Below are 19,088 nucleotides of genomic sequence, written 5' to 3' on the forward strand. Positions count from 1 at the left end.
ACATGCTTGAGTTCCTGGGTCAGCACATGAACTGTGCTACAGTCATAAGGAAGGAACCCAACTTTCCCTTCTAGACTTTTAATTTATTTTAGGGAACGCAATAGGAGTTGGTGCATCCAAAGGAAGGCCTAAAATATAAAAGTAGGGAGGAATAGAGCCAGGAACTTCAGCAAAAAGATCTTACTGTTGAAGTCCCCAAGAGGTATGTGAATGTAAAACTGATATATCTGACCAGTCCCACACCTACAACTGAAATTATATCTTTGGTCTTGAAAATAGTCTCATCAAATGCATTGGCTAGTCTAGGCCAGTGTTAATTTAGTTGACTAAAATAGTTTCGTCGACAAAATGAACACTCTTTTAGTCTACTAAAATACGACTAAAACAATTCAGATAACTAAAATACGGTTAAAACTGTAATTGTATTTTAGTCAGAAGACCACGAATAAAACTAAATTGAAATTTGATGTCAAAATGAACACTGGTTATATATCACAACAGCTAAATCTGTGTCTGTAGTGCATGTTCAAACCTTCATACCATAAAAATGAACATGGTATCGGCCTAAAGAAGCACATTTCTGGTCTTTTTTCTTGCTTATTGTAACTCTCTTGCCTAGCAGAGTGCTCTAATCATATGCTTAACGAGATGCCTCCATGTGTCTGTAAATATGCAATTTCATAAGCTTTCACACTTGTTATGCCCTGTTATTATGTGGGTTCATTGACTTTCAATGTACTTGACTGTATTCATTTCATGTTATGTCTTGCTTTCAACCAAATAAAATAAAAATTTGTTTAAGGAAAAAAAAAAAAAATTAACATGGTATTAGATTTTTTTACTCCAGGAGTATAAAATGAGTTTGGAAATTCTATAGAAATGCTTAAATAATGCAATACAATTTACCCACTTGCAGACCAGCCGCCGTAGTTTTACTGTGGCAGGTCGGCTATATTACGCAAAACTACATACCTGTACGTCGCTTCGTGTAATAGACAGTGGGGACGCGATATCCGCCAGAAACCCGCGATTGCTCCCTGTGGAGACAGAACAAGGCAGACCGCCGTTCTGTCACAGATGAACACAGGAATCCTGTGTTCCTACTATTTACAGGTCTCTGTGTTCATCTATTGAGTACACCCCACACACAGTTAGAAAACACTCCATAGGAACACACTTAAAAAGGTTGAAAACCTCACGAAAAAAAAAAAAAACCTGAAAGACAATGGCATAATGGGCTAGTATGCATTGCATACTAGCTCATTATGAAATACTTACCTTAGAACGAAGCCCCCCACAGTGCCACCCGCTCACCGGTGACACAGCCGACATGTTCGGTCGTCCTGCTTCCTGGTTCGCGTCCTCCGGCCATCTGATTGGCCGGTGGCGCGATGATAAAACTAGAAGATGAAAAACAACATGGGTTTACTTCAGGGAGATCATGTCAAACAAATCTTATAGATTTTTTTGACTGGGTGACTAAAATAATAGACGGTGGAGGAGCAGTAGACATTGCATATCTAGATTTTAGTAAGGCTTTTGATACTGTCCCACATAGAAGACTTATCAATAAACTGCAGTCATTGAGCATGGACTCCCATATTGTTGTGTGGATTAGGCAGTGGCTGAGTGACAGACAACAGAGGGTTGTAGTCAATGGAGAACATTCAGAACAAGGTCATGTTACCAGTGGGGTACCTCAGGGATCTGTACTGGGACCAATTTTGTTTAATATCTTCATAAGTGATATTGCAAAAGGCCTCAATGGTAAGGTTTGTCTTTTTGCTGATGACACAAAGATATGTAACAGGGTTGATGTTCCTGGAGGGAAACGCCAAATGGAAAAGGATTTAGGAAAACTAGAAGAATGGTCAGAACTCTGGCAACTGAAATTTAATGTGGATAAGTGCAAGATAATGCACCTGGGGCGTAAAAACCCAAGGGCAGAATATAGAATATTTGACACAGTCCTGACCTCAGTATCTGAGGAAAGGGATTTAGGAGTAATTATTTCAGAAGACTTAAAGGTGGGAAGACAATGTAATAGAGCAGCACGAAATGCCAGCAGAATGCTTGGATGTATAGGGAGAGGTATAAGCAGTAGAAAGAGAGAAGTGCTTATGCCGCTGTACAGAACACTGGTGAGACCTCACTTGGAGTATTGTGCGCAGTACTGGAGGCCATATCTCCAGAAGGATATAGATACTCTAGAGAGAGTTCAGAGAAGAGCTACTAAACTAGTACATGGATTGCAGGAAAAAACTTACCAGGAAAGGTTAAAGGACCTTAACATGTATAGCTTGGAAGAAAGAAGAGACAGAGGGGATATGATAGAAACTTTTAAATACATAAAGGGAATCAACTCGGTAAAGGAGGAGAGCATATTTAAAAGAAGAAAAACTACCACAAGAGGACACAGTTTTAAATTAGAGGGGCAAAGGTTTAAAAGTAATATGAGGAAGTATTACTTTACTGAGAGAGTAGTGGATGCATGGAATAACCTTCCTGCAGAAGTGGTAGCTGCAAATACAGTGAAGGAGTTTAAGCATGCATGGGATAGGCATAAGGCTATCCTTCATATAAGATAGGGCCAGGGACTATTCTTGGGATTCAGATATATTGGGCAGACTAGATGGGCCAAATGGTTCTTATCTGCCGACACATTCTATGTTTCTATGTTTCTATGATATTACTCCCGCGCATGCGCACAGGAGCTGCCATTTACAGCACAGGGCTCTGAAGGAACAGCATGGGTTAACAGAGTGGGTTTACAACCTCTTAAACCCTTTGATCGCCCCTGGTGTTAAACCCTTTCAGTCAGTGTCATTAGTACAGTAACAGTGCACATATTTTTAGCCCTGATCACTGTAGTAATGTCACTGGTCCCCTCAAAAGTGTCAAAAATGTCAGTTAGGTATCCGATCTGTCTGCTGCAATGTCGCAGTCCCGCTAAAAATCACTGATCGCCGCCAGTACCAGTAAAAAAAATAAAATAAATACAATTACATAAATCTATCCCCTAGATTGTAGACGTGATAACTTTAGTGCAAACCAATCAATATACACTTATTGGGATTTTTTTTACCATAAATATGTGCAAGAATACATATTTGTCTAAATTGATAAAAAAAAATTAAATTTTGAATTTTTTTTTATTGGATGTGTTTTATAGCAGAAAGTATTGTTTTTTTTTTTTTTTGTTTGTTTTTTTCAGAATTGTCGCTCTTTTTTTGTTTATAGCGCAAAAAATAAAAATCGCAGAGGCGATCAAATACCACCAAAAGAAAGCTCAATTTGTGGGAAAAAAAGGACATCAATTTTATTTGGATATAGAGTTGCACGACCGCGCAACTGTCGGTAAAAATAACGCAATGCCATATCGCAAAAAATGGCCTGGTCATTATGGGGGAAAACCTTCCAGTCCTTAAGTGTTTAACTAAACCCATTTGATTTTAGTCAACTAAAATGATTTTATGCAATTAAAATGTACTGTAGATTTTTGTTGACTTAAATGTACTGGAGATTTTACTCTAAAATACCACTAAAACTAAAACAATTCAGATGACTAAAATACGAATAAAACTTAAATGGCATTTTTTGTCAAAAAACGGAGACTAAAATGAAATGGAAATTTGATGTCAAAAGTAGCATTGGTCTAGGCTTAAATAACTATCCATGTAACCATAAAAGGAACCCTGTACTGTGAGAATTACAGGAGCTTCCATTGCTGAAAATGCCAATTGTCTGGTTCTCTTTGACATCATAACATTAAGATACTGACCCAGAACAGGCATACAGATCCAACATGTGATTTGGGTCAGTGACTCAGAATGTTGAAACTGTTGCAGCAGAGACAGGCAACTAGCATTTTTAGAAGAAGTGTTCTGTTACTGGCAGCATCCATTATCCCTCATGTATGCTTAGATTAAGGTTAGTTCTGCCTGGTACGACTTTTACCTGCTTTCCACCAGTTGCATTCTCTCTATCTCTCTCTGGTGTGGGTCTCATACACTGGTATAGCACTGGCATGGGCTCCAACCTCTAGACCTCCCATATCATTCACTAAGAATGGGCCAACTCAGTCATTGTTACAATGTAGTGCATGCAGGGCTACTGTTAGAAAGCACAGGGCCCTGTACAGCCTACCTGGCAGGCCCCTCCCCCCCCCCAAATATATCAAGACAATATTTTCACTAAAAATAAACTAATATCATTATTAGCGGACACAATCGTAACAGTGAACTTGTGCGAATTAGCCCTTTTTAATAGTTTTTTACATTAAAAAAAAACAAAATTCTAATTTATTTTAGAAATGTTAAAAGTGTTTACAATTATTTTATTTTACAATTATTTAAAATTAATTTATTACAATGTTTAATTTTTTTTTTTTTTTTTTTACAATTTGTTATTTTTTTTACAGGACAGAGAAGCCTGGGTGGGGGTGGCACAGTTAAAGGGGGGCACATGGGGGGGGGATCAGAAGCAGGCAGAACAGAGAGGGGAATTGGTGTCGGAGAAGCAATTACAGGAACGATGCCCTGTGTCTGTGTCTCTCCCTGCAGTAGCTGAAAGCTGGCAGGAAGGGGAGAAACTGGCTTTCAGCTACTGCGGAGAGCCACCCATGGCTTCCTTCTGTAATTGTCCCTCTGCCCAACCGCAACGATTCCCTGTGCTGTTCGGGCCCCCCTGTGTGCCCGGTACCCTACAGGTTGACCCCCCCCCCCCCCATCAGCGGCCCTGAGTGCATGCATTGGCTTTTCACCTTTTCTGGGACCAGTCAGAGATTCATCACAGAAATTGGATGGAAATAAAGGAACAGCAATTGCAAACTTGTTTTCAAAGGCTTATGATCCTCTCATTCTTACCCTTTCTTCACTTACTTAGTGGACCTCTTACCCAGGTCAGGCCTCTGAGGGCCTCATTTATATGTGTTTGAGACCAGCGCCTCACCAAGTAATAAAGGAAAGATGAGGATGACAGTTTAGGGCTGTGCATTTCAAAAACTAGTCAGCACTGAAATACTGCTAGTAGCTATCAGTTTTTTTATTCAAATAACTAGTCAATTATTTAGGAGCTGAATCTTTTCTACTTTATAAAGTATGTTGCAGACAGATTAAGAAGATGGTCCAGCACTGACATGGGTCACTAATGCATTATCATAGGGAAAATGGGAGATGTTGTAGTGGTGTGCCCCTTTATCCAGATGCAGGTGCAAGTCCCTTTAACTCAATTCCCCATAATCCTCTGGGCTCCCAGCATCCCCTGAGTTCCAGGACATGCCCAGGGAGTATAAATGCCAGCTCCGCCCAGCTTCCTGTGCTCAGAGAGATCCTGCCTGATGGGACAGCAGTGACTGGGCAAGTGAGCTGTCCCCAGGTGCTGGGTCCTCATCTGATCAGTCTGGTGTGTGGGCCTCCAGCAGTGAGCACAAGAGCACAGAGTATTTATCCAAGCCCCAGTCACTGGAGAGGACTCTGTTACAGTCCATGTGGAGAAGTTGTCCAAGCAGTCGGGTTGGTCCTATCAACGGCCCCCAGAGCCTCCTGACCAAAGTCAGCATCAGCAGTGCCTGTGTGAAGTCTATGCCAGCAGGAAATACCCTCAACTCCCAGTCTGCTGAATGAACGATCAATCTCTGGGAACACGTGAGAATATTCAGATCTTTTCCTATCTGTAAACTGAACTCAGAACACTCTGCTGCCATCTAGTGGCCATTACTAGGACTGCAATATAATTGTGTTCACATGTTTTATGAATATTTCTCCTTTCCTCATATTGCTGTTTTGTACTGCAAACCCCTGTTCACACGATCTCCTGTGTAATCTACGTTCCACATTGTTAAGTAAAGTAGAAATTGCACATCACCACTGGTCTGATCATTGGCTGATACCATTACATAACAATGTCACTACTGGCATGTATTTAAAGGTTTAAAACAGAAGTATGGTTCTTCTAACCCCCCAGTACCTAAATATTGCCTTTATTTATTTCAAATATTTCTTTTTCCAGGTCAAGGGTCCCTCCTCTTTGGGCACTGAATGACAGCCGTGTAATAACAGGGGAGCAACATTCTGTGCAATAGTACTCCAATCCAGGCCTGCAGGATTTTGTCCCCCCAAGGGGTGTGTCCATGGCAGCTCAGGATCAGAAGAAATGGCAGAATGACTCTGGCTGTCATGCATCCTGGAAGACTGAGAACATCTAGTGGTGGAAAAAATGTACTGCAGGAAACTGCTCCAGGGTTCAGGTGAGTATTACAGGAAAATTTGCCTTTTGTTACTTTTAAGGAACAAATAAACTGAATTGTTGATCCATACCTACTTTTATTCTGTCAATACTGAGAAAACCACTGCAGTCAGTTCCTCAGGGGAGGGGTTTGTCTGCTATAATCATGTAGCACCCTCCAATGTAGGTGCTAGGTAAAGTATAGTGCAAATAGTATCTCAGATCAAGGGTGGTAAAGAGTTGCCATCATCCCATATAACAATTAGAAATAAGCAGAGTTTCTTTCTCCTCTTAATTGGGATTTTGAAGGCAATCAATAAACAACAAAATATAAAATATTTTAAACATTTATTAGAATCATTGTTAAAAATTCATACAAATCAAACAAACATATAAAAAAAAATTGAGAATGTGCGAATGGAGCTAGAGAACCACCAATTTTAACAATACAACCATAAAATCAGACAATTGTTTGAAACAGAGGGTATCCATACGGAGGAAGTATCCAACGCATTTCGAATATTTTAAATGAACTTGTAGTTCAATTCTTCTTCAGGGAAGTATTGTTGTCCCATTTCTGTGGAAAAAACGTAACATTTATTTACATCAAACATGGCCTCAGCTGTGGATCTTCCCAAAGAACACATGTCCATAGTGAGATGGTTACTAACCGTACAATGAAGGTCTCTGTAGAATAGATCCATTCAGAGTTCAGTCATATAGTGCATAAGTTCCAAAAAATTTTTCCTTTTTTCAAACAAATGCAAAACATTTCTGCCAGGCTGGGGAATATAAAGGGGGGCAGAGCCCACCGACAGGAATAATTATTCCTGCAGGGCCATGCTTTCAGCTAGGCTGGCAGTGTGTTCCCAGGTGTGCCTGTTGTGTTGGGGAGTCTCCCCACTGTTTTCCAATGAGGGCTCTCATTGGGCAGTGGAGGAAACCTAACCAATAACACAGCAGGGCTTGTATCCATCCTGGAAGGGCATATTCTTCTGCACAGCATTCTGGGAGGGGGTATAAGTCTGTGGGGAGCACATGACAGATTGTCTTTGCCAGGAGGGAGGTGACGGCTGTCTCTCCTCCTGTCAGGAAGAATCAGGTGTCCCAGGCGACTGGCCTGAGTGCACACAGGGCGGAGCTGAGCTGCAGTGAGGATCCAGGTGTGCTGAGGACAAGTGGAGCGTTGGGGTCGTGTTTCAGGAAAGCATTCTGAGTCGTGAGTACTGCAAACTGCCCCGGGGGGGATCTGCTGTAACGCTCCTGCGTTTTATGTATGATGTGGATTTTCAGCTGCAGAAATATTCCACTTCAGTAGTCATGTAAGAGAAACGCTGAGATACCATTCCCAACCCTCAATGACTCATCATGTGTGGAAGGTCTCAATTCAGCAAATAAATACACACACTCAATAAGATGTTTCCTAGAGTGACTTATGTATATAGTAACACAGTGATGATAGACTGAAGAGACAGGTTGGGTGGAGATGGTAGATGACAGACACTTGAAGGTAAGATAGTAGCAGATGGATGCAGATAGGTTTATCAATCATGTATGGTAGCAGATGACAGAGTAGCAGGTGGACATACAAGAGAGATCAACCCAGTGCAGGAATAGGTGGCAGTAGGCTCAAGAGCTAGCAATCTAGATATGCAGATGTGGTAACAGTCTTTACTATGCAGAGCTAGATAGTGTAAGCTTTAGTATAAAGTTTATAGAGGTCTCCCCTATGGGGTACTTATCACTAATAGCAATGTAGCCGAGGGGAGGTTCAGGAAGAGCGGATGATCCATTAGCGGGATACAGGGATCAGCGCAGCGTGGTTCCGTCAGCGAGGTATGCTTGCAAGCATGAGAGCTTCAAGCCAAGTTAGCATCAAGGTGCAAGGGTGTTTGAACGACCACATGTGAGTGAGACCCGGCGATCTAAATAGCCATCCAGTCCGGCGCTCAGTGATGACAGCATCAGTCTTAAAGGGAAACACACCTATATGTGCTTCATCTATCTAGGTAGATGGAAAGCACCCGGAAATAATGTGATAGGAGGCACTGAGAGTGTCAGAACCTTACATCTGCCTAGCAGAGGAGACCACTCCGGAGAAGGTCAGAGGGATCCAGGAGCTAGCTAGCCGGTACAGGAATATGGAAAGTGGGTGCCAGAGATTACCCTGAAGAGTAAAGGGGGTGCCAGCGGTTAGGCCCTGAAGTGTAAAGTGTTAAGTGGTGCAGCGTCATTGCTAGTGGCTACCTCAGTCAAAGAAGACTACAGGGAGTAGTGCACAGGACTTTTGAGCTGTGAGGAAGCATCAGAAGTCAAGTTTCAGTTCACAGACCGTAAGTCAGGTTTACAAGCGCCAGTAAGCATTGGTAGACATTCAGCCGGCGCCAAGACAGCGCTAGGCAGCATTTTTCTCAAGTGTCCCAGATTTGTACCTAGCTGAGCCCAGTGGTGTATTTTGGTTTTGTGCTGCCCTAGGCAAGACTAAAATTGGGCGTCCTCCCCCCCTCCCCCACCTATGTAACTTTGCCCCACTCCTTCTTTTTTAATGGATGTCGCTCCCTCCAAAATTGAACGTCTACAAGTCCCAGCACGAACCCCTGAGATCTTACGAGAGAGGGGGTGGGTGAGGGAGAGAGAGAGCGGGATGGGTGAGGGGGGGGGGTGAGAGAGCAAGAAAGGGGGGATGAGAGAGAGAGACAGAGAGAGGGGAATGAGAGAGAGAGAGAGCGAGAGGGGGGATGAGAGAGAGAGAGAGAGCGAGAGGGGGGATGAGAGAGAGAGAGAGAGCGAGAGGGGGGATGAGAGAGAGAGAGAGAGGGGTGAGAGAGAGAGGGAGGGTGAGAGAGAGAGAGAAGAGGGGTGAGAGAGAAGAGGGGTGAGAGAGACAGAAGATGGGTGAGAGAGGAGGGGTGAGAGAGAGAGAGCGAGAGGGGGGATGAGAGAGAGAGAGACAGCGAGAGGGGGGATGAGAGAGAGAGAGACAGCGAGAGGGGGGATGAGAGAGAGCGAGAGGGGGGATGAGAGAGAGAGGGTGAGAGAGAGAGAGAAGAGGGGTAAGAGAGAGAGAGAAGAGGGGTGAGAGAGAGAGAGAGAAGAGGGGTGAGAGACAAGGGGTGAGAGAGAGAGAGAGGGGGGTGAGAGAGAAGGGGGATGAGAGTGAGAGAGAGGGGGTTGAGAGAGAGGGGGGAATGAGAGAGGTGGCTCTAGCAACCAGTGGCCAATAGAGACTCAGGTGGAGGGGGGGGCAGTTTCTTTGCTGCCCCCCTGCAAAGTGCCACCCTAGGCCTGGGCCTTGTTGGCCTAGGCCAAAATACAGCACTGGCTGAGCCAGAGGAGTATCCCACTCATTCCCTTCTCCCATCCAAGTTCCTACAATAAAACTAAAAACCAAAGATGCCGGACTGTTCATTGTCTCAGATCTCACACTTGGGCAACAAGCTTAAATGCGCTGTTGGTATTAACAGTAACCATGGCAGACCCACATCAGGCCCAATGCCTGGAAATATTGCTACAATCACAAGACCAGTCTCAGGCACTGAATCAATCACAAGAGCAGCAAATGAGACTGCTGTGTGTATTCTGTTCACAAGTTGCATACAGAATGCCTGGCTGCAATGAAGAAACATTTACATGTTTTTGTCAGTAGGAGAATGTTGTACTTTGTTAGCCTTCGATCAGTGTGGAAACATTTCCCAGAGGCCTTTGGTCACAGGGAAAAGCCTGCAACTTTAATAACTGAACTGAACCATTAAGGGGTAATAATTAAATTCTAATTTTTTGATTAGTTATATTAAACCACAGCAGCCACAAAGGAATGGGACTGTATCTCTGTTTGCATTAAACTGTGCTGGTTTCAGGCACTGGGGGCTGGATAGGAGCTTTTTTCAGACATTAAGGACCTCAGCAATATGATAATGCTGATTATTACTCTAGTAAAGGAACAGGTGACACAGGAAGCTGCAAAGTTTCTGTGAAAATAGTGGTGTCGTTCTGCTTCCTGGCAGAGGTGCATGAATCAAAAGAATGTCTTAAAATTGAGATTTATTTCTGCTTATATTTTGATTTCCCTGGTACCTCCCTTACTCCTTCATCAACTAACTAATGATATAAAAAAAAAAAACGTTCTGTTTTATTTCATACCTTATAGTATACCTTGTAATGTCATCGCTGGGTTTCTGTGCTTCTATATACAATGCAGGTAGATCATGACAAATGGGAGGGGCCAGAAGGGTGCTATACATAGCTTCAAAAACCCTCAGCCCTGATACAAGTGTAGCACCCTTCTAGGTAGGTGCTAGTGAGAGAGTATAGTTTTGAGCTCTGTCTGCGTACCAGAGGGGCTGCAGGTAAATCTATATTGTTCTCTGCCTACCAGGGGGACCAGCAGAGTGCATATTCAGCAATCCCTACGGGGGCAGTGCTACACAAGCAATAGACTGGTTCTTGGGTGGGTGTCAGTCTGGAGGAGAGGATGTTCATAGAAAGGCTGCATTTGCATGCAGATCCCCCTAGGTAACACATACATATGATGCTGAGCCCCAGTGATTGAAAGAATTGAAATATAACGAACGAACCGGGTGGACAAGACCGATCAGACTGGAAAGGACTAGTTTAGGGGTTTTGAATTAAAATCTAAGGAGGTGCGGTCAGAAAAATTTACTTCCAGCAGAGGTCCAAATCTCATTAGAACTATACCACCTATGCGTCACCATCTTTAGCGCACCTTTGACACTGTAGTCCCCTTTACATCACAGTCCCCCCTTTAAAGCACTCCCATAGTATCCTCAGTTCCACTTTACATCACTGCCCCCCTTTACATTACAGCGCCCCTTTACACAACACAGTGCCCCTTAACACAACACAGCACTCCTTAACATAACACAGTACCCCTTAAAATAAAACAGCCCCTTTTAACACAACACAGCACCCCTTAACACAACACAGCTCCCCTTAACGCAACACAGTGCCCATTAACACAACACAGCACCCCTTAACACATCACAGTGCCCCTAAAAACAACACAGCACTCCTTAACACAACACAGCACCCCTTAACCTAACACAGCACTCCTTTACACAACACAGCACCCCTTAACACAACACAGTGCACCTTAACACAACACAGCACTCCTTAACACAACACAGCGCCCATAACACAACAGAGCACCCCTTAACACATCACAGTGCCCCTAAAAACAACACAGCACTCCTTAACACAACACAGCACCCCTTAACACAACACAACACAGCACCCTTTAACACAACACAGCACATTTTACCAGAACACAGTGCCCCTTAACACAACACAGCACTCCTTAACACAACACAATGCCCCTTAACACAGCACAGGCCCCCTAAATACAACACTTCCCCTTAACATAACAACAGCACCTCTTAACACAACACAGCGCCCCTTAACACAACAAAGAGCACTTTAACACAACATAGCACCCCTTAACACAACACAATGCCCCTTAACACAACACAGCACCCCTTAACACAACACAGCGCCCCTTAACACAACACAGCGCTCCTTAACACAACACAGTGCCCCTTAACATAACACAGCCCCCCTTAACATAACACAGCACTCCTTAACACAACACAGCACTCCTTAACACAACACAATGCCCCTTAACACAATACAGCACACTTTACCACAACACAGCACCCCTTAACACAACACAGCACCTCTTAACACAACACAGTGCCCCTTAACACAACACAGTGCCCCTTAACACAACAAAGTGCCCTTTAACACAACACAGTGCCCCTTAACACAACACAGCGCCCCTTAACACATCACAGTGCCCCTATAACAGTACAACACCCCTTTTAAAAAAAGCCTCCTCTGCACAGTCCTACTGTACCTTCGGCAGGGCAGAGGCACTAATCATCCTGGGGTGTCCTCTCCTGGGCCTCCAGACTGGCAACCAATATCATCCTCACAGCTAACGGGGGCAGGAGGAGCTGCAGATCAGGACTGAGGGGTGAGAGCTGCAAAAAATTATTATGTTAACAAGACGGTGATTACCTGGTTTGATATTATGAAAAGACTCTCGCTCCCTGTCCCAATCTGCTGCCCCGAGGTCCAGGAGGGAACACCCAACCGTGGGAGTGCCATACCTATGGTCCGGAAAGGACTGTTACTCGGTCCAGTTCCAGACCGTGGTCCGCCATTTAGTGACTGCTGGACTAGATGATGCTGGAAATCCTCCAACCAGGACTTGCTGCAGAGAAGCTCACAGTGTGCAGTGCAATCCGGGTAACTAATTTCATTACTGGAGAGGAGCATGTACAACTGTGCAAGACTGAAGGTAGGGCTGAAGTTCAGTTTCAAAGCTGAACTCTGGAGTCAGCAAATATTGTCTGAATGCGTTCGCCATGTGTATTCGTCATTGAATCTTGATGTGCTCTGTGTATTTCTTCCTGATCTGTGCAGTAATCCAGTGTGAATTTTTTCCTCTGTGCAGTATCTTCCTGTAATAAAGACCGGTCATTGCTGATCTCTCTCCTTGTGCAGGGTGACTGGTCTTATATCTGCCCCCTCCTGTAGTTCTTCCTGTAGTGTTATGCAGCCTCTAGTGGGTGGATCCTGCTGTGCCCCTTCCACAGCTCTGCTCTCTGCACAGGCTATGTACAGACTACATTCACCAGGTAATATCTGGGATTGTAAAGGCATTTTGTACACACAAAGCAGTTTGATATCCTTTGTGGCTATTGAGGAATATACTGTATATTTAAAGAGTAACTCCACTTTTTTTGAGAAAAAAAAAAACATTCCCCCCCTTGGTGATCTATTTACATTACAGGGATATTAAAAAAACGTTGTTGCAGAGTCCTAGTTTTTGTTAATCTGAAGAAATCCCTGTGTGCTTGTCTGTGTCCATGTGCTAATTGAATCTAATGGGAGTGGTTTGATAATTATCAACCAGCTGCTGAACTTGCAGGGCTCTAATGAGGAAAATTGCAGGGTCTGCATCCCTTTAGACGTGATTTTCTATGGGGATTATCAGGTCTGAACGAATTCGGACCTAAAACCGTGAAGGGATGAAACTGAAACCCTGCTGCGAGCCACTCTGCACACAATGTGAACCCGGCCTCACAGAAAATGACAGAGCTGCAGATTGAAAGGAAAGGTCATTTTTAATAACATTCAATTGCAATATGACTTGTGTCGCAATTGTATACAATATATATATTTTTTATTTGAAATTTATTTCCTTTGTAAGTGGAGTTACTCTTTAACTACTTGAGCTCTGGAAGATTTACCCCCCTTGACAAGGCCATTTTTTGTGATATGGCACTACGTTACTTTACCTGACAAATAACTGCGCGGTCGTGCGACGCTGTACCCAAATAAAATTGATGTCCTCTATTTTTCCTACAAATAGAGCTTTCATTTGGTGGTATTTGATCACATCTGCTTTTTATTTATTTATTTATTTATTTTTTTGCTCTATAAATAAAAAAAAGACTGCCAATTTTGAAAAAAAAAAAAACATATCCACTAAAATTTAAAAAAAAAAATCGAATTTCTTCATCAATTTAGCCGAAAATGGATTCTGCTCCTTTTTTTTTTTGGGTAAAAAAAAAATCCTAAAGAGCGTATACTGATTGGTTTGTGCAAAGGTTATTGCGTCTAAAAACTATGGGATATTTTTATGGAATTTTTATTTCTTTATTTATTTTTACTAGTAATCCTGACGATCAGCAACTTATAGCGGGACTGTTTACTAAAGCTAGAGAGGGCAAAATTAGTAACAATTCTGCAGAGAAACCAATCAGCTTGCAACTTCAGCTTGTTTAATTAACCTTTAGCAATGAAATCTGGAAGCTGATTGGTTTCTCTGCAGAATTGTGACTAATTTTTCCCTCTCTAGCTGTAGTAAATAAACCGCTAAGTGACACTTTTGACACTTTTTTGAGGACCAGTGACACCAATACAGTGATCAGGGCTAAAAATATGCACTGTCACTGTACTTATGATACTGGCAGGGAAGGGGTTAACATCAGGGGCGATCAAAGGGTTAAATGTGTTCCTGGGGAGTGCTTGCTAACTGTGTGGGGTTCTTGTACTGTAGAAAGACAGAGAGATCCGTGTTCCTGCTTAGCTGAAACACAGGATCGCTACCTTTCTTACTGACAGAATGGCAATCTCCCTTGTTTACATTGGCAAACCGCCGTTCAGGTTCTCTCGGGAACGATCGGCGGGTCCCGGCGGACATCGAGTCCGCCGGACATCTGTGTTCAATCACAGCGGGAGCTGGTCACTGGCAGTGCGGATGCCTGCTCCAGACCCAGAAGTGCAAAGTCACGTACAGGTACGTGATTTTGCACAGGAGAGCCGCCTTATGTATTCTATACGGTCAGCAAGCGGTTAAATAAAAGTATGTGCCCGGAGTTTTGCTGAAAATTCCACTTTAGTTTCAGAAATGCGCAGCATGCGTTTCTGACCCTGAGTCATGAATGTGACTAATTATGTTCCCTGTAATGACAATACAGGCAGAGATTTCATCAGACTTTATAACATTCATTCATATTTTGTTAAGCACTGCAAAAACTGTTGGCGCTATATAAATCCTGTATAATAATAATAAAAATAACATCGGAGTGCTTACATGACTTTTTCGTGATATCTGTTTATGAGGCTCATGCTGATAACATGATAGGAACAGATTGCTCCTTAGGAAATCCTCTAGCTCAATAAACAATTACTGATGTATGGATCACATTTCATTCAGAACCCCGTAAACCATATATGTTAATTTACAGAATATTTCACACAAATTCCTTACAGCCTTCGTGAGCAAAAGATTTCTTCTTCCTGTCAATGGTAGTAAGATGTCTGTATGTGAACATATTTAAAACATATTCCCCAAAAATAAAGTAAATTCACCAGATTACTATCAGGTTTTATCTATGTGTAGCCAGATTCTTTACTAAGAATGGAGAGTGAGAGAAACACTGTCTGCAGCTGCTCTCTGTAGCTGCTGAACTGGTTACCAGCTGTATCAGTGAGAGGTGGGAGCTGCAGAGCAGGAAGAGTTTAGTAGACTGAGTCAGTCAGCATTGCATTGTGGGAACTGAAGTCCAGAACATTGACTCTACTGTAATCAAGGGCTTTGGAATGGTATTTCCCAGAAGGTGATTTGCAGGAGGAGAGGAAAGAGATGCATTTTCTCAGGGTGTATAGGACACAGCTTCCTCTTGCCTTGAGAGATCCCGGAGAGTGTACATCCCAGTCCAGTGTGCACCATCACTGCTGCATAACGGCAGCTTGAGCGAGATCAGGAGCGCTGAGTCCAGATATGCCAACAACCATAGTCACCTGGGTGCAGAACATAGACTGGACTAATTTCTATGTGCGACCGGATGATGAGCTGCAATATCACTGGAACTGATGAGTTGCTGCTGTGGGGTTTTAAAAACAATGAGGGATGAAGCGCTGTACCTGAGCAGAATTAAAATGCCAGTTCTTCAAAGGTGAGACAATGACAGTTTCAGTTTATTGAACATGCCATGCAAAGTACGAACCACCTGTGCACACAAAACACTGGGCCAGCAAAGAAAATACCTGAGGAAGGTCGCTACATGTGGGACAGGAAATTCCAAGGCCTCTTGTGGTGACCAATCGGCTGAATGGGAAAGGGGAGATGCCAAAGCTGCATGTGCACAGGGAGAGGTCTCATATCTCACATGTGCTGGAATAAAATCCTGTTGATGCCAGAAGCGGCCACCCAGGGAACCCAGGTGGGCAGACCGCCAGTGTGCAAGGAGACTGTCAAATAGCCCATGATAGAGGCCGCACACGTCGCCCGGAAATGACATTACGGGTCTGGCGGAACTGGAAACAATTGTAAGGGAGAGGAACTTTCCCTAAACAGGAACAATAACCAAAATGATAACTGCTCAGTATTACATGACATTATGGGTGTCCAACTCCTCATTCTGACCCTGGGGAGACAAAGTATTAAACTTATGTATCCAAGAAGTCTCTCTTTTACACAGCAAAGAAAACCTTTCACCATCCGTCAGAGACCCCTTGGGTATGTATTTAGTGGCTAGAACAACTAAATCCCTGATGTTCTTGCAATGATGGGTGGTAAAATGGCAGGGAACACTGTGAATCAATGTCTCGTCCCTCCAAAAAAAATTGGGCCTGTTGAGAATTAAACTGTGAATTCTTACTTAAGAAATTAATAAGGATTCACAGTTTAATTCTCAACAGTCCAATTTTTGTTGGCGGGGACGAGATTTTAAAACATAAGATAATAAAAAGCAGCGCCCAAAAATAAATAACCATAAAAAACATATGACAGTCTTTTACATGTAGAATTAGTAACTCTTTAGGATATTGAATAATACAGTCCCAGAGTCCTTATAGGATCACAGAGGAAGACAGGGTCCAGATCTTCCAACACTCACTGTGTAGAATGGTGAAAGGAAAAAACCCACACCCAGTGGTAATATCAAACTGCTTACCAGATGTTCTGACCCTCCTTTCACAGGGATGAACCAGCCTAGATGCTCCTCTCCCGTAGCGGACTGCCACCTCAGAGTAACAAAACAGGCTGATAGTGTAGCATGTACTTACAAGGCGAAAGTTTATTAAGGTTATGCACTTACATGAATCAAAAGCATCAAAAGCATATATGCAGAGTTTGAAAAAGCCATGGCGTCAGCGTGCTAAACGTCCCAGTATCCGGTCCGCCTTACGCGTATCGACACAAAATGACAACATCAGAGGGGACGAGATTTTGCCTTGAACACAATTATTTTTCATTTCTTGACAAATTTTACTTACAAACAAGAGGCACAGCCATGGGGGCAAGTTTCACACCTTGTTATGCCAATTTAACAATGCGTTTCTGGGAGGAAGACTATTTGGCACACCAACCTCTTTTTGAGAAACATTGTATTTTACAGGAGGTACATTGATGACATGCTCATCATTTGGGATTGCGACACTGATGTGTTCCAGGCCTTCATCACCCACTGTAATTCCAACGAGCTGGTTCTGACATTCACACATGATCTTTTTAGATTTGGAGCTTACACATGACAATGGCTCTATCATTACCCGCAATAATTCCAAGCCGGTTGGTGGTAATTCTTATTTTAATCTTGGGAGTTGTCACCGCCCGATTTGGAAGAACAACATCCCCAAGGGACAGTTCCTCAGGCTCTGGAGGAACTGTGCCCAGACAGAAGATTATATCACCCAAAGTGAGACCCTGTTTGACAAGTTCAGAGAGAAAGGGTATCCTGCGGGGCTCCTCCAGGAGGCCTTTGCCTCATGTTTAGAGACATGCCCGGTACTTGGCAACAGGGTCCTCGAGAAATAGGCTCCTACTATACTCAAAGTCACGTTCATCATAGAGTTTAATAGCAATTTCAAAGCCATCAAAGAAACATTGGCCGATTTTACGCTCCGACCCCAAGCTGGGCCTTTTTTTACCATCAGCTCCCCAGGTTGTTTTTAGGAGAGCCCGTACCCTCAAGAACCAGACTGCTCCCAGAAAATTGACAAGGCCCAAACAGCAAAGAAGCATGGACATTAGAACCTATTTTGATAATCGAGTGGGCATCTTTCAGTGCAAGAAGAGGGGCTGCCTCACTTGTCAATTTATTTCTCATTGCCAGGCTTACTTCAGTGACAGTTCTGGGAATAATTATTCCATTAACAAATGTATCACTTGCTCCTTTCAGTTTGTCATCTATGTCCTGCAATGTCCCTGTAATCTCTTATACGTGGGTCACACCATCCGGCATCTCCGTACTTGGGTGGGAGAACACCGTAGGCGCATATAGAAAGGGAAAGATTTACAGTGTTCCACCCATTTTTCCACCCATCATTGCAAGAACATCAGGGATTTAACTGTTCTAACCATTGAATACATACCCAAAGGGTCTCTGATGGTTGGTGAAAGGTTTTCTTTGCTGTGTAAAAGATAGACTTTTTGGCTATATAAGCTTAATACTTGTCTCCCCAAGGTCTGAATTGTGGAGTTGGCGACCCATAGTGCCATGAAATACTGATCCATTCAGTTATCATTTTGGTTATTGTTCCTGTTTAGGAAAAGTACCTCCCCCCTTTTTATTATCTATCTTTAAAAATATATTTTTCATATCTATATCATTTTTCATACTTGTTTTCATATCATTTTCCATATAATTATTTTGTATTTATTTTTTTTATTTCCTTATTTGTTTTTATTTTTATTATTTGTTTTTTGTCTTATTTTATTGTTTACTTATTTATTTGTTATTATTTTTTTTATTATTCCTTTATTTTTCTAATTTTTGAGTTTCCCTATCAACCAATATATTATATTGTTAGCAATAGTCACTTTATTTAGTTACTATTCATTTTGATAGCTTTCATGGGGGAGGGGCCAGCATGAGTGACATTGATGTCCGTCCCCCTCTCCCATCCTCCTATTTCCATCATCCCCCTCTATTTAAACCTCTATCCCTTTCACATTTGCCAGCTTCTGACCTGAAGAAAGGGCCTGGCCGCGAAACATGTCGTTTGTCCTACAGCTGGCTTTCTTTAATTTTCCCAGCCATGCCGAGGACACCCCCCTCGCTGCCTATACACTGCTAACACTTGCTTTCAGTTCCGCCAGACCCGTAATGTCATTTCTGGGTGACATGTGCGGCCTCCATCATGGGCTATTCGGCAGTCTCCTTGCACACTGGCGGTCCTCCCACCTGGGTGCCCCGGGCGGCTGCATCTGGCATCAGCAGGGCTTTATTCCAGCACAGGATCTTCCACAAGTATGTGAGATGTGAGACCTCTCCCCGCACACATGCGGCTTCAGCATCTGCTCTTTCCAATTCAGCCAATTGGTCCACCTC

The sequence above is a fragment of the Pelophylax lessonae genome (genome assembly GCF_965119305.1).
Source record: "Pelophylax lessonae genome assembly, chromosome: 3".
NCBI classification, from domain to species: Eukaryota; Metazoa; Chordata; class Amphibia; order Anura; family Ranidae; genus Pelophylax; species Pelophylax lessonae.